The following is a 16,283-nucleotide window of genomic DNA, read 5'->3' on the forward strand; positions in this document are numbered from 1 at the left end:
CAACGGACTTCAGTGCAGGCAGTCCGGTGCATCAGAGACAATTTCACGGTTGCTTTTCTGTTTTGAAGCTGAATCAAATCAAAATCAAATCAAATGTATTTATATAGCCCTTCTTACATCAGCTGATACCTCAAAGTGCTGTACAGAAACCCAGCCTAAAACCCCAAACAGCAAGCAATGCAGGTGTAGAAGCACGGTGGCTAGGAAAAACTCCCTAGAAAGGCCAAAACCTAGGAAGAAACCTAGAGAGGAACCAGGCTATGAGGGGTGGCCAGTCCTCTTCTGGCTGTGCCGGGTGGAGATTATAACAGCACATGGCCTAGATGTTCATAAATGACCAGCATTGTCAAATAATAATAATCATAGTAGTTGTCGAGGGTGCAACAAGTCAGTAACACGAGTAAGTGTCAGTTGGCTTTTTCATAGCCGATCTTTGAGAGTATCTCTACCGCTCCTGCTGTCTCTAGAGAGTTGAAAACAGCAGTTCTGGGACAGGTAGCACGTCCGGTGAATAGGTCAGGGTTCTAGCAGGTCTGGGACAACAGGTCTGGGACAGGTAGCACGTCCGGTGAACAGGTCAGGGTTCCATAGCTGCAGGCAGAACAGTTGGAACTGGAGCAGCAGCACGGCCAGGTGAACTGGGGACAGCAAGGAGTCATCAAGCCAGGTAGTCCTGAGGCATGGTCCTAGGGCTCAGGTCCTCCGAGAGAGAGAAAGAAAGAAAGAGAAGAAAGAAAGAAAGAATTAGAGAGAGCATATTTCAATTCACACAGGACACCGGAAAAGACAAGAGAAATACTCCAGATGTGACAGACTGACCCTAGCCCCCGACACATAAACTACTGCAGCATAAATACTGGAGGCTGAGACAGGAGGGTTCAGGAGACACTGTGGCCCCATCCGATGAAACCCCCGGACAGGGCCAAACAGGTAGGATATAACCCCACCCACTTTGCCAAAGCACAGCCTCCACACCACTAGAGGGATATCTCCAGCCAACAACATACCATCCCGGGACAAGGCCGAGTATAGCCCACAAAGATCTTCGCCACGGCACAGCCCAAGGGGGGGGGGGGGGGGCACCAACCCAGACAGGAATACCACGTCAGTGACTCAACCCACTCAAGTGACGCACCCCTCCCAGGGACGGCATGGAAGAACACCAGTAAGCCAGTGACTCAGCCCCCGTAATAGGGGTAGAGGCAGAGAATCCCAGTGGAAAGAGGGGAAACCGGCCAGGCAGAGACAGCACGGGCGGTTCGTTGCTCCAGCCTTTCCGTTCACCTTCACACCCCTGGGCCAGACTACACTTAATCATAGGACCTACTGAAGAGATGTGTCTTCAGTAAAGACTTAAAGGTTGAGACTGAGTCTGCGTCTCTCACATGGGTAGGCAGACTATTCCATAAAATGGAGCTCTATAGGAGAAAGCCCTGCCTCCAGCTGTTTGCTTAGAAATTCTAGGAACAATTAGGAGGCCCGCGTCTTGTGACCGTAGCGTACGTGTAGGTATGTACGGCAGAACCAAATCGGAAAGATAGGTAGGAGCAAGCCCATGTAATGCTTTGTAGGTTAGCAGTAAAACCTTGAAATCAGCCCTTGCCTTAACAGGAAGCCAGTGTAGGGAGGCTAGCACTGGAGTAATATGATCAAATTTTTTGGTTCTAGTCAGGATTCTAGCAGCCGTATTTAGCACTAACTGAAGTTTATTTAGTGCTTTATCCGGGTAGCCGGAAAGTAGAGCATTGCAGTAGTCCAACCTAGAAGTAACAAAGGCATGGATACATTTTTCTGCGTCATTTTTGGACAGAAAGTTTCTGATTTTTGCAATGTTACGTAGATGGAAAAAAGCTGTCCTTGAAACAGTCTTGATATGTTCTTCAAAAGATAGATCAGGGTCCAGAGTAACGCTGAGGTCCTTCACAGTTTTATTTGAGACGACTGTACAACCATCCAGATTAATTGTCAGATTCAACAGAAGATCTCTTTGTTTCTTGGGACCTAGAACAAGCATCTCTGTTTTGTCATAGTTTAAGAGTAGAGAGTTTGCAGCCATCCACTTCCTTATGTCTGAGACACAGGCTTCTAGCGAGGGCAGTTTTGGGGCTTCACCATGTTTCATTGAAATGTACAGCTGTGTGTCATCCGCATAGCAGTGAAAGTTAACATTATGTTTTCGAGTGACATCCCCAAGAGGTAAAATATATAGTGAAAACAATAGTGGTCCTAAAACGGAACCTTGAGGAACACCGAAATTTACAATTGATTTGTCAGAGGACAAACCATTCACAGAGACAAACTGATATCTTTCCGACAGATAAGATCTAAACCAGGCCAGAACTTGTCCATGTAGACCAATTTGGGTTTCCAATCTCTCCAAAAGAATGTGGTGATCGATGGTATCAAAAGCGGCACTAAGATCTAGGAGCACGAGGACAGATGCAGAGTCTCGGTCTGACGTCATTAAAAGGTCATTTACCACCTTCACAAGTGCAGTCTCAGTGCTATGATGGGGTCTAAAACCAGACTGAAGCGTTTCGTATACATTGTTTGTCTTCAGGAAGGCAGTGAGTTGCTGTGCAACAGCTTTTTCTAAAATTCATCCTCTCACTTAACCCGGAAGCCAGCTGCACCAATGTGTCTGAGGAAACACCGTTCAACTGATGACCGAAGTGTTTCTGAGATACTGGATCCAGGTTACCTGGCAACTATCATACCACGCTCAAAGTCACGTACCTGGCAACGACTATCATACCACGCTAAAAGTCACGTACCTGGCAACTATCATACCAGGCTCAAAGTCACGTACCTAGCAACTATCATACCACCCTCAAAGTCACGTACCTGGCAACGACTATCATACCACGCTCAAAGTCACGTACCTGGCAACTATCATACCACGCTCTAAGCCACGTACCTAGCAACTATCGTACCACGCTCAAAGTCACGTACCTAGCAACTATCGTACCACGCTCAAAGTCACGTACCTGGCAACTATCATACCACGCTCAAAGTCGCGTACCTGGCAACGACTATCATACCGCGCTAAAAGTTGCGTACCTGGCAACGACTATCATACCACGCTCAAAGTCACGTACCTGGTAACTATCATACCACCCTCAGTCACGTACCTGGTAACTATCATACCACGCTCAAAGTCACGTACCTGGCAACTACCATACCACGCTCAAAGTCGCGTACCTGGCAACGACTATCATACCACGCTAAAAGTTGCGTACCTGGCAACGACTATCATACCACGCTCAAAGTCGCGTACCTGGCAACTATCATACCACGCTAAAAGTCACGTACCTGGTAACTATCATACCGCGCTCAAAGTTGCGTACCTGGCAACGACTATCATACCGCGCTCAAAGTTGCGTACCTGGCAACGACTATCATACCACGCTCAAAGTTGCGTACCTGGCAACGACTATCATACCACGCTCAAAGTTGCGTACCTGGCAACGAATATCATACCACGCTCAAAGTTGCGTACCTGGCAACGACTATCATACCATGCTCAAAGTTGCTTAGGTCACTGGTTGACCCTACCGTCCCTCCCCTGGTTGGAGTAAACCAACACACAACAATACTTCTACTGCTACATACAGCTATTTTCGCTCACATCTACGGTACCTGTAAATAAATATTATACATATATTGCCATTCATTCTAAACTGAACTCCAACCTTCCGATGTCCACAGATTAACTCACTTTTTCCAGTATAATGGTGTTGTGCCATTTCACTTGGCAATACATGTCTCCATTTGACTGTGATGTCACTCGAGGGTCCTGAACATCCCTATTTGTAACATTTCTACCATATCGCCCTAAAAATAAATACTTTACCCCAGAGTATAATGATATTACTCATTGACTGATCGTGGTTTTTCAGATCCCTTAACAATACAGTTTGCAGGTCCATCTTAACCCTGATAATATGACGCCACAACCATTCCTGGACCTGACTCCAAAAGCGAGCCACCGATGGACAGTACCGGAAAATATGTCCTATTGATTCTGTTTCCTCGTGACAGAGTCTGCACAGGGCTGACTGTCCTATTGATTCTGTTTCCTCGTGGCAGAGTCTGCACAGGGCTGACTGTCCTATTGATTCTGTTTCCTCGTGGCAAAGTCTGCACAGGGCTGACTGTCCTATTGATTCTGTTTCCTCGTGGCAGAGTCTGCACAGGGCTGACTGTCCTATTGATTCTGTTTCCTCGTGGCAGAGTCTGCACAGGGCTGACTGTCCTATTGATTCTGTTTCCTCGTGGCAGAGTCTGCACAGGGATGACTGTCCTATTGATTCTGTTTTCTCGTGGCAAAGTCTGCACAGGGCTGACTGTCCTATTGATTCTGTTTCCTCGTGGCAGAGTCTGCACAGGGCTGACTGTCCTATTGATTCTGTTTCCTCGTGGCAGAGTCTGCACAGGGCTGACTGTTCTATTGATTCTGTTTCCTCCTGGCAGAGTCTGCACAGGGCTGACTGTTCTATGCCCCATATATTGAGCATTCTTTTTGTAACAAGTATTTTGTTTAATAGCTTATATCGAAGCGAATGGGACTGCAGTGTCAATAGTTATGTCAGTTCGTAGACCCGATGCCAAAGTATTGGGACCTCAAAAACCTGTTCCCAAATTGCTTGCATTTTATACCGTATTGCTGTCAAACATTTTGACTAAGTGAAACTGATACATTTTTCAATTTATACTAATAATTTTAAGCCATTTCTGATTTTTAAATGGGAGAAAACTAGACAAATTGTTTAATTTCTTTAGTAATTGCCTCTTCCAATTTTGTGGCAGAGCCACGATGAGTTGGTTATCTTGTATTGAGTATACACCTCCATACGCTGTTGTTAGTTGTGTGACATCATTTGACTGTTCTTGTTTACAAAGTCCTTCATAGATATTATACACATTTCTTACAAGAAAATAGTTTTTTTTAAATCTATCAGTACATTGGAGTTTAGCCATATTATTTGCTGTAATATTAGATCTGCCTTTTCTGGAGGATGACATTGTAGACAACTCTGTATGACTTCATTTAAAAGGAGGATAGTTTAAAACATGGGTCCATTGTCAATCCACCCAAAATGTAAAGTTTTAATCTGAAAAAGGCTTCTCTCCTGTGTGTGTTAGCTGATGAACATTCAGCTCAGCTGATGTTTTGAAGCATTTCCCACAGTCAGAGCAGGAGTAAGGCTTCTCTCGTGTGTATCCGTTGGTGTGATTTTAAGCTGCCCTGTCGAGAGAAACTCTTCCCACAGTCAGAGCAGGAGTAAGGCTTCTCTCCTGTATGTATAGGTTGGTGTGATTTTAAGCTGCTCTGTAGAGAGAAATTCTTCCCACAGTCAGAGCAGAAGTAAGGCTTCTGTCCTGTATGTATTAGCTGGTGACAGTTTAAAGTATTCAATCGGGAAAAACTCATTCCACAGTCAGAGCAGAAGTAAGGCTTCTCTCCTGTGTGTGTTCTCTGATGAACATTTATTGCAGATGATGTTGGAAGCACTTCCCACAGTCAGAGCAGGAGTAAGGCTTCGCTCCTGTATGTATACGCTGGTGTGATTTTAAGCTGCTCTGTTGAGAGAAACTCTTTCCACAGTCAGAGCAGAAGTAAGGCTTCTCTCCTGTATGTATACGTTGGTGTGCATTTAAATGAACCAGTTGAGAAAATGTCTTCCCACAGTCAGAGCAGGAATATGGCTTCTCTCCTGTATGTATACGTTTGTGTGTTTTTAAGGTATCCAATCCAGAGAAACTGACCCCACAGTCAGAGCAGGAGTAAGGCTTCTCTCCTTTATGTATACGTTGGTGTGTTTTTAAATTGCTCTGTTGAGAGAAACTTTTTCCACATTCGGAGCAGGAGTAAGGCGTCTCTCCTGTGTGTGTTCTCTGATGAACTGTCAGAGACCTTGATGTTTTGAAGCTTTTTCCACAGTCACTACAGGAATACAGATGATCTCTTGTGTGTATTTTTAGGTGCATTTCTAGTTTTGATAGAATTGGGAAAATCTCCTCACAATGTGGGCAGTGGTGAGACCTCTTAGCTCTGTGATCTTCCTGCTGTTGCTCTCTGGATGTAGAGAATGTCTCAACATGGTCTCCTGTGTGAACAACATCAGAAGAACCAGTCAGTTGATGAGATATACATATGACTTCATATCAGTAGGCTGTTCAATACAAAAGGGAATAAAACTAATTCTAAAAGTGGATAAGAGTTGAAGGCAAAATAGGGGCAAAAGGAGTGAAAATTATGTGATAGTGAGTGGAGGATGACAAGTTAGCAACCATCAATTCCATTTCTATTGGAGTTAATTCAGAAAGTAAACCAAATTCCATATGTCCTCTTTTCAAAGGATTGAGAATAACTGTAATTTCAGTGTTCAATTAACTGGATTTGCATTTTCCTGACAATACTGGTATCAAACCATGCAAGTGTCAGTAGCATGAAATAACATTAACCTTCTCATTGAAACAGTTCATCATGAAACAGTTATACAGCAACTTTTCATGTACAGTGGGAAGTTGGAATGAAAAACAAACTTTGTTGTGCAGTCTGGAGTTTTTCAGGGATGTGTGATGTCACAATTACAGAATTTAACCTAGCAGTAGACTGGGTCATAACATTTACATTTACATTTACATTTAAGTCATTTAGCAGACGCTCTTATCCAGAGCGACTTACAAAATGAATGAATGAAAAATAACGAATGGAGGTCTAACTTAAGATAGAACCTGCTGTTACCATGATTAACAGATGTCCCAATCTTGTCCTCCTCTTCTTCATCTTTAATGTTGACATTCAACTCCAGTGTTTGACTGCAGTCTTCCAGCTTCACTGATGCCATCTCTGGAACCTGCAGTGCAAACTGGGCTCCACTGTCACAATCAGGACCCAGTGACTGTAGGTTTGGAGTCAGTGTGGAAGGAGAGAGGCAGGCTGGGTTTGTCCTCACTGTTGATGTTACCGGCCTCAGACTTAATCTGAGTCAGCCTGAAGTAATAAAGAGAAACGGACAAAAAAGTTGTCTTCACATTTCTGGCACATTCTTTATTCTCTAAAATAATATTCAATTTTTTCTTGTTCAATTATCTAATTTCAATAGATCAGGTAACTAAACATTGAAAACAAAACATGAATTCACATCAGACACACATACTGTAAATGACACAACGTAAGTGCACTTAACCTATAGCAGATTTCCTAAATTCATATAAATGACTCAAAAACCATTTAGTACAAGTTTGCAGTATGTTTTAGGCAGCACTATGTACTATTTTCCTGAATAACCTTGTCTTCACTGTATTATTTCACTCATAACCAATGGTTAGTTATGAGTAAAAGTAAAAAATAACTGCTATACATCAAATTCCTTACATTAAAGCTACAATATGTAACTTTTTGGGCAACCCGACCAAATGCACATATAAATGTGAGTTATAGATCTGCCAGTCTCATTGAAAGCAAGTCTAAGAAGCGGTAGATCTGTTCTGTTTGTGATATTTCTATGCTTTCCCTTCCTAAGTTTAGTTATTGTCTTTTACTTTTGGTTTTGTACACCTGAATAGAGGATAACTACAGCGAATTCCAGAAAGTATTCAGACCCCTTGAGTTTTTCCACTGTTACGTTACAGCCTTATTCGAAAATGGATTAAATAAAACATTTCCTCATCAATCTACACACAATACCAAGTATTAAAAGGTGAAAACAAGTACAAATTTTTGCAAATGTATTAAAAACAAACAACAACTGCCCGAGTTACACCAGGAACGCACAATCCCTCTATCAGTGCTCAGACTGTCCGCAATAGGCTGAGAGAGTCTGGACTGAGGGCTTGTAGGCCTGTTGTAAGGCAGGTCCTCACCAGACATCACTGGCAACAACATCGCCTATGGGCACAAACCCACCATCGCTGGACCAGACAGGACTGGCAAAAAGTGCTCTTCACTGACGAGTCGCGGTTTTGTCTCACCAGGGGTGATGGTCGGATTCGCGTTTATCGTCGAAGGAATGAGCGTTACACCAAGGCCTGTACTCTGGAGAGGGATCGATTTGGAGGTGGAGGGTCATTGCAGCCAATGACAGCGCTGTGCGTTACAGGAAAGACATCCTCCTCCCTCATGTGGTACCCTTCCTGCAGGCTCATCCTGAAATGACTCTCCAGCATGACAATCCCACCAGCCATGCTGCTCGTTCTGTGCGTGATTTCCTGCAAGACAGGAATGTCAGTGTTCTGCCATGGCCAGCGAAGAGCCCGGATCTCAATCCCATTGAGCACATCTGGGATCTGTTGGATCGGAGGGTGCGGGCTAGGGCCATTCCCCCCAGAAATGTCCGGGAACTTGCAGGTGCCTTGGTGGAAGATTGGGGTAACATCTCACAGCAAGAACTGGCAAATCTGGTGCAGTACGTGAGGAGATGCACTGCAGTACTTAATGCAGCTGGTGGCCACACCAGATACTGACTGTTACTTTTGATTTTGACCCACCCCTTTGTTCAGGGACACATTATTCAATTTCTGTTCATCACTTGTCTGTGGAACTTGTTCAGTTTGTCTCAGTCGTTGAATCTTGTTATGGTCATACAAATATTTACACGTTAAGTTTGCTGAAAATAAACGCAGTTGACAGTAAGAGGATGTTTCTTTTTTCTTGCTGAGTTTACTTAAAGGAGAAGTTTCCTATTTTAGGGGAGACCGGGGATGGTTGTAACACAGGATAGTTGTAACACTTAATATCGCCAATCAGGAACAAGCTAAAATCATGTGACTCACTGTGCATATGCTCAGTTTGGTCCTCATGTGAAGAAGTTTGAAGTAAGAGACATTTTTGGGGTCAAATTTGTTTTTGTGACGGCTTGTAGTCCTGCTTTGTAGTTAGATTCATCAAACTTATTTCAGTTTTATAACCAGTTTGTGTAGATATGGGGTGGCAAGTAGCCTAGTGGTTAGAGCATTGGACTAGTAACCGAAAGGTTGCAAGATCTCATCCCCGAGCTGACGAGGTAAAAATCTGTCGTTCTGCCCCTGAACAAGGCAGTTGCTAGGCTGTCATTGAAAATAAGAATTTGTTCTTAACTGACTTGCCTAGTTAAATAAAGGTAAAAAATAAATAAAAATATATACATTTGATGCAAGTTAGCAATGTTAAAGTTTTAACATTGAAGCTAACTAATGGCTGCAAGCATCAGGGTTGATTTAGAGAGATAAAACCAATACCAATTTGTAGCAGACAGATGTTCCTATTTACATTTTGAATGTACTAGCTCAAAATAATCTGAGACGTTGACAAAAATGCAAAAGTGTTACAACCATCCTCTACACCAAATCACACACTTTTATGTAAATAAAAAAAATATATAGAATGGTCGAGAGTTTCTTTTGTGATTTCACATATTTTTGAGAACCTTACCCCAACCAGCAAATCGCTGCCTCATCCTTGTTCAGCAGTATGGCCCCCCCCAAAAAACAAAGAAAGGCTCCAAAAACACCCAAATACGTCCTATTAAAAACGGCAAAGCTCTCAGGATAGTGATGTAGGTCTTTAGATGGTGTACACATGACATTGTGCCGTTTAGAACATTATCCGCAACGTTTTATTCAATGTTGTTTTGCGACTAATCAGGGGTTGGGAGAGGAAATAAGAACGCAATGTTCTTTATCTCCTAACGTATTGCACAAATTAACTGCAGGTATTTACTTAAAAGTAGCTACAAATATTCAAATGATTTTTTTTTTTACTTCAAAGAAATTAGTTTCAACGGTATTGAAAAACCAACTGACATTTTTGCAACCAGGAAATGTAGGAATTTTTTGCATAGTGCATCTTTAAGCAAACCAGATGGCATGATTTTTCCGTTTTATTTTTTTATTTACAGATATCCAGGGGCACACGCCAACACTTAGGCATCATTTTCAAATGTAGTATGTGTTTAGTGAGCCCGCCAGATCAGAGTCAGTAGGGATTAAAATGTGTTAACTGGGCCATATTGCTGTAGTGCCCGACCATTTGTAATGTAACGAGAGTACTTTTGGGTGTCAGGGAAATTGTATGGGAGTAAAAAGTACATATATTCTTTAGGAATGTAGTGGAGTAAAAGTTGCCAGAAAATATCAATAGTAAAGTACAGATACCCCAAAAAACGACTTAAAGGAGAAGTTTCCTGTTTTACAACAAATCTGTCACACCTTGCCTGTTTGATTTACAGATGTAATACCAATACCAATTTGTAGCAGACAGTTGTTCCTATCACATGTTGAATGTAGTAGCTCAAACAATCTCTGAGACATGTTATAAGCATGCGCAGTCTCCCTCCCATTAAAGGAGAAGTGTCCTATTTTACAACCAAATCTTTTATTTTTGATGTAAATTTAATTTTATTAAAGAATTCAAACACTTTTTGTGATTTCACATGTTTTTGAGAACCTTACCCCAACCAGCGAATGACTTCCTCCTCCTTGTTTAGCAGTATGAGGACCCCCAAAAAACTTAAACAAAGGCGCCACAAAAATCACCCAAATACGTCCTTTTAGAAAACGGAAAATCTCGCAGAATAGTGATGAAGGTCTTCAGATATTGTACACATTAAATTGTGTCATTCCGAACTTAGTCCGCAACGTTTTATTCCATTTTGTTGCGACTCAAGCGATAACTCTGTCCAGTTCACATGTAACTAACAAAATAAAGGAAACACTTTTAGGAAATGAGGGATACAAAGTATATTAAACGTATATTATGCTTCCACACAATAAGTTCCAGACACTTGTAGAATCTATGCCAAGGCACATTGAAGCTGTTCTGGTGGCCCAACACACTATTAGACTATAATAAAACACATTTTCTTTGGCATCAACTTCATTAAAAGAATCGCATCACATTTAAACCAGTCAGTTCATCATGTTGCATACACTAACAACTTAGAGTACATTAAGAACATATTCTTATTTAGATTGACGGTGTCATGTCTTTGGCTATGCCGGATTATGTGATATGACATGCTATTCTATAAAATCATTTCTCTGTAATTAATATTACCTGATTAAGCTAATCAGGTAGATAATTAACTAGAAAGTCGGGGCACCACAAAAGGATGTTTATAGAGCTGTTATCTTCCGAATAAGCTCTTAAAGATCTGGTAATATTTTACATCAATAGCAGTCAATATCTAATCGTCACCTTGTTTAGTCTGATCTGAAAGTGGTAAGTTCTTGGTTATTTTCACGAACCCTGGCTAACAAGTTGAATCAGCAATACAACATTTGGTTTAATTATTTATTTACTAAATACCTAACTAATCACACAGAATGCAAATTGTCATACAGAAAACGTCCCTGGTGGACGGAGCCGACATGACGGCTGGTTACACAAAGGAAAGGAGGTTGGGTTTGAGTGAAAGAGCGGGAAGACTGAGGAACAAAGGGAGAAGCTATGCTGTCATAAATACAGTATCTTATGCATTCTAAATTATCGCCCATTTGAAAAAGGAGAATGCAATAAATATTTACTCTGAGCTGTGCTTCGGTAGGTTGGTCGTAGATGCTGGCTGTGTTGCTCGACAGTTCTTCCTTGTCCTCTGAAGGATGTCTCTGGTGGTGTTGTTTGTTTAGAACAGATCCTTTGCCCGTCCTTTCGGCTAGGAGGTATCACTTCTGGAGGGAATAAGAGTTCAAAGTTCATACTAAGTTGCCATGCTATATGCTCATGCTATATTCTGTCTGGTAAAGTCGAAATTGAGCCTCCCGGGTGGCGCAGTGGTCTAAGGCACTACACTGCATTGCCACCAGAGATTCTAGGTTCGAGCCCTGGCCGCAACCAGGAGGCCTATGGGGCGCAGCGTCATCCGGGTTAGGGGGAGGGTTTGGCTGGCAGGGATATCCTTGTATCATTGTGCACTAGCGACTCCTGTGTCGGGCTGGGCGCAGTGCACGCTGATCGGGTCACCAGGTGTACGGTGTTTCCTCCAACACATTGCGGCTGGCTTCTGGGTTGGATGTGCGTTGTGTCAAAGAAGCAGTGCGGCTAGGTTGGGTTGTGTTTTGGAGGACGCATGGCTCTCGACCTTCGCCTCTCCTGAGTCCGTACGGGAGTTGCAGTGATGAGACAAGACTGTAACTACTACCAATTGGATACCACAAAATTGGGGAGAAAAAGGGTTAAAAAAATACAAATAAAAAAGTATAGTCGAAATTCAACCAGAGCTCAGTTCTTTAGGTGATCTGAACCCTTTTGACATCACATTATATAGGCTTTATATAGTGGTAGGAGAGAGGGCATGTTTCATAGTTTACAACCAATGTCTCTTCACAGGGGCGGGGCCACTGAGTGAGCAGGGCTTTAACCTTATGAAAACCCAATTCTCTCATTTGGAAGCTAAAATTACATTTAATCTTTTCACAAATAGTTTCATATTTCAACATTTAAATTGCACAACAATTCCATGTGAATCTGATAAACTGTATCTTGGAAAGTCTTCACATTATAGTTATGTCATCCTATCATTAAAAAGAATGTCTCAGATGACAACCGAACTGACATCATATTCATTAAGTACCAACGCATATTTTCAACTGGTTGGATTACCGAAACATGGTTCCTTTCCCCCCACCTTTTTATGTTCCCAGACTCTCTATGTTTAACAAAGGCTTTTCGGTAGAGTCGGTAGAGCCGAGACAGAAAGGTATTTATGGGGGGTCATAAACCTTAGCCACAGGCCAACGTCATGACAACGGCCTACCCCTGCCAAACCCGGAAGAAGTTGGGCCAATTGTGCACCGCGTCGTCCAGGTTTAATACCTCAAAAATGACAAAAATGACAGGCTGCTTTGACACTGACAAACTGAGAATCTGAGATCAATAAAAACAACCTTGTTTCTAATCCATCAATAGCCTAGGCCAGGTGTGAGGAGAAACACATTGTACAATATGAGGAGGAAGTTATAGTCCTAAACAAGCTTTCCAGTTTCACTGACTCACCCAATGATGTGCAGCTCACTCACCGGCCAAAAGCTTATCTCTCTCTTGCTTTACTTTGTAAAAAAATGCTGTTTGCTCAATAGACCTATTTGGAAGTTGATAACTTGGTAACATACAGACAGATTAGTATTTTATTTTCAGCAGGATCCATTTGCTTTACAACCTGTGTTTTCCAGTGACTGTATTAGAAATATTGCTAAAGGCCTGTTTTGGCTGCATGCTGTTCACTGACAGATTTGCCACACGTTCCTGACTGTAGACATGCCTTGTGATTTCGCTACACACAATCCACAACTAGTCCATTTAAAAAATGTTTTTGCTATTGATCCTCTGTGGCTAAATTCTAGGCTTACTCCTGGTGCAGTATTGGGAATTATTTCATTTCTTTCTGAGCAGACTACAGAGTGCTGCAACACCTTGGGCTCCTTAGTGGTGCAGCGGTCTAAGGCACTGCATCTCAGTGCAAGAGGCGTCACTACAGTCCGCGGTAGGCCGTAATTGTTAATAAGAATTTGTGACTTGCCTAGTTAAATCAAAATAAATAAAAACACACTTCCCACAGCTATTATTCTATTAGGAAATAAATGATGAAGTGCAATGCTGGAGAGATGAGTTGCTGGCTCATGTCTATAACAGCACAGAGAGGGAGAGAGATCATAGAAAGTGAATCTCATTTTAGTTCTGTGAGAGATACAGGCGTGCTTCTCTCTCACCACAGCAATGGCCACGCCTTGGTCTAAATAGGCTACAATGTTGCATAAACCATAAACCAGGGACGGCCCAACATTAATACATTCTTAGAATATCAGGCACGTTTTCACGTTTTTTAGGAGGCATGACAATTACAGAGGAATCCAAATGTAATTACTCTGATTGCTTTTATTAGGATTTTTACATTGCAAACAGTGGACAGAAAAATGTCACAAGTGGTAGGCTACCTGATCCTGGCAAATGGGTTCTGGAACGAAAGACTACAAAACTGAGAGGTGCTGGAGGATCTGGCTCAAATGAAGCACCACCCTTCTCATATAATGGGGTAGGGCCATCCCAAGGATCCCTGAATGCATGGACTGTTGCACTTTTTAACTAATCCAAGATAGACCACAGCCGGTCGTTTCCAATGGGAACAGATGAGTCATAGTGGTCAGAGCCAAGCACAGTCAGCGAGATCCTATTGGTGCGTTCTACAACACATCTGCATATTTCTGTTAGGGAACTCCTCTGAATCTCTCGTGTGCAATAACTCAAATCGCCTTTACGTTCCTTCTAAATAATGCAATTATTTAACATTTGCAAAGGGTAAAGTCTACAAAACTTAGTCCACTCTGTTCATAAAAGATTTTAGTTTTGGGAACAGAAAACTGTAGTAAGATCAGGTGTTTCATAGATTAGAACAATTGCAGAATGTCGGCCAAAATCCATCTAGTTCCATCTTCTTCCACTGCCGGCCAGTGGGCTTCCTCTCACTACCATATTTGGTAGTGAGTGGAAACGCTAAGAGGATGCTTCACATTTATACATCTGGTGAAATATCTGTCTCATTGTTCAACCTGTGGCTTCACTGTGGTAGTGGGGGAATAGGAAGTTCCAGACAGGCGTGCACCATTCTTCAGAATAAAGAAATCTCCAGAACTGTGATGTTAACCCTTGTGTCCGTTTCTATTTATTACTGCAGGAATGTAATAGCAGGTTTAAACTTCCTAATATCAAAAGAACATGTCATTCCATGCTAGGTAACATCCGTTAAGGTATTATCACGTTTGGTAAAGGTTTGATGTTTTATTTTTGAGTCAAACCATGTGATTGTGATCAACTATTTTACAAGTCACATAGCTAGAAGCTTTGGGTTTGTCTAAATGGATGTACATCATTTCCTCAAGGTAGTTTTAATAAAGAATACATTTATTTGAGATTTCAGAGTTCGTTTAGCATGTTATTGGTTTTGTGTAAAATTCACGAGCTGGTAAAATGGCGCTGTCCACTCTGTTTGCGCCAATGGGCTTCAGTGCGGGTGCAGAGAGACAACTTCATGGTCGCACTACAGGTTTGAAGCTGAATGTAATGATGATCATGTGTTGTAATATTCAGACACATTCAGTTGTTTCTTCTATCTTTATAAATGTTACTATGGTGTGAACGGGAAATACTATTGGTTTTTGATTGAAATAACACAGCGAAGACAAGGTTATTCAGGAAAATAGTACATAGTGCTGCCTAAAACATACTGCAATCTTGTACGAAATGGTTTGAGTCATTTCGGCATTTATGTGAATTTGTGGTGTCTACTATAGTTTAAGTGCACGTACGTTGTGTAGACTAATTTAAAGCAGGTACTTTGTCTAATTTGAATGAATTAATGTTTTGTTGTCAATGCTTAGCTACCAGATCTATTGAAATGAGATCAGTGCTTGACTTGGACAGGAGCTCACTGGAGCTGAGAACCGGCACCTCAAATATCTACTGTTTGAGCTCATGTTCCTCTTATAGAATATTAGCTCAACAGTATTGTGGAGCTCCTGCACCTAAATATAAACAGTACCGGCACCTATTTCAGTCCAAGTCAAGTACTGAATTAGATAATTGAACAAGAAGAAATATAATATATTTTTTGAGAATAAAGAACGTGCCAGAAATGTCAAGACAATAACTTTTGTGTCTGTTTCTCATTGTTACTACAGGACAACTAGAATTAAGTCTGAGGCCGGTAACATTAATAGTGAGGACAAACCCAGCCTGCCTCTCTCCTTCCACACTGAGTCCAATCCTACAGTCACTGGGTCCTGATTGTGACAGTGGAGCCCAGTTTGCACTGCAGGATCCAGAGATGACATCAGTGAAGCTGGAAGACTGCAGTCAAACACCGGAGCTGAATGTCAACATTAAAGATGAAGAAGAGGAGGAGAAGATTGGGAAATCTGTTATTCATGGTAAAACCAGGTTCCAGCTATAAATTATCTTCATAAATTAGACCTCCATAAGTTATGACCCAGTCTATTGCTGTGTTGAATTCTGACATTACACATCACTGAAGAACTTCCAACTGCACAAATGTAGTTATGAAAGTTCAATCAGTAAGGCTGGTCTGAATGGATCGTCACTTCATTCATCTAGTAAACTCTATGGTGCAGTCCCGCGGACACAGATTGAGCCTAATCCTTGAATAAATTGCACTTTTAAACTGTACTAACTGAAATGGCTTATCTCAGACACGGTTTAAAATAGTCTCAGACTTGTCCTAGTCTAGATTTTAAAAGTCTGATTTCCAGAAGGATGATTAGAGTTAATCTAAACTCAGTAAAAAAAG

At 41.8% G+C, this 16,283-nt stretch overlaps 1 pseudogene; it reads right to left on the reverse strand.

Annotated features, from left to right (window-relative positions):
* Positions 1-5,058: 5,058 nt before the first annotated feature.
* Positions 5,059-6,154, reverse strand: LOC106606761 (uncharacterized; annotated as a pseudogene).
* Positions 6,155-16,283: the final 10,129 nt, after the last annotated feature.

The sequence above is a fragment of the Salmo salar genome, chromosome 17 (assembly GCF_965601325.2).
Source record: "Salmo salar chromosome 17, fSalSal1, whole genome shotgun sequence".
Classification (NCBI taxonomy): domain Eukaryota; kingdom Metazoa; phylum Chordata; class Actinopteri; order Salmoniformes; family Salmonidae; genus Salmo; species Salmo salar.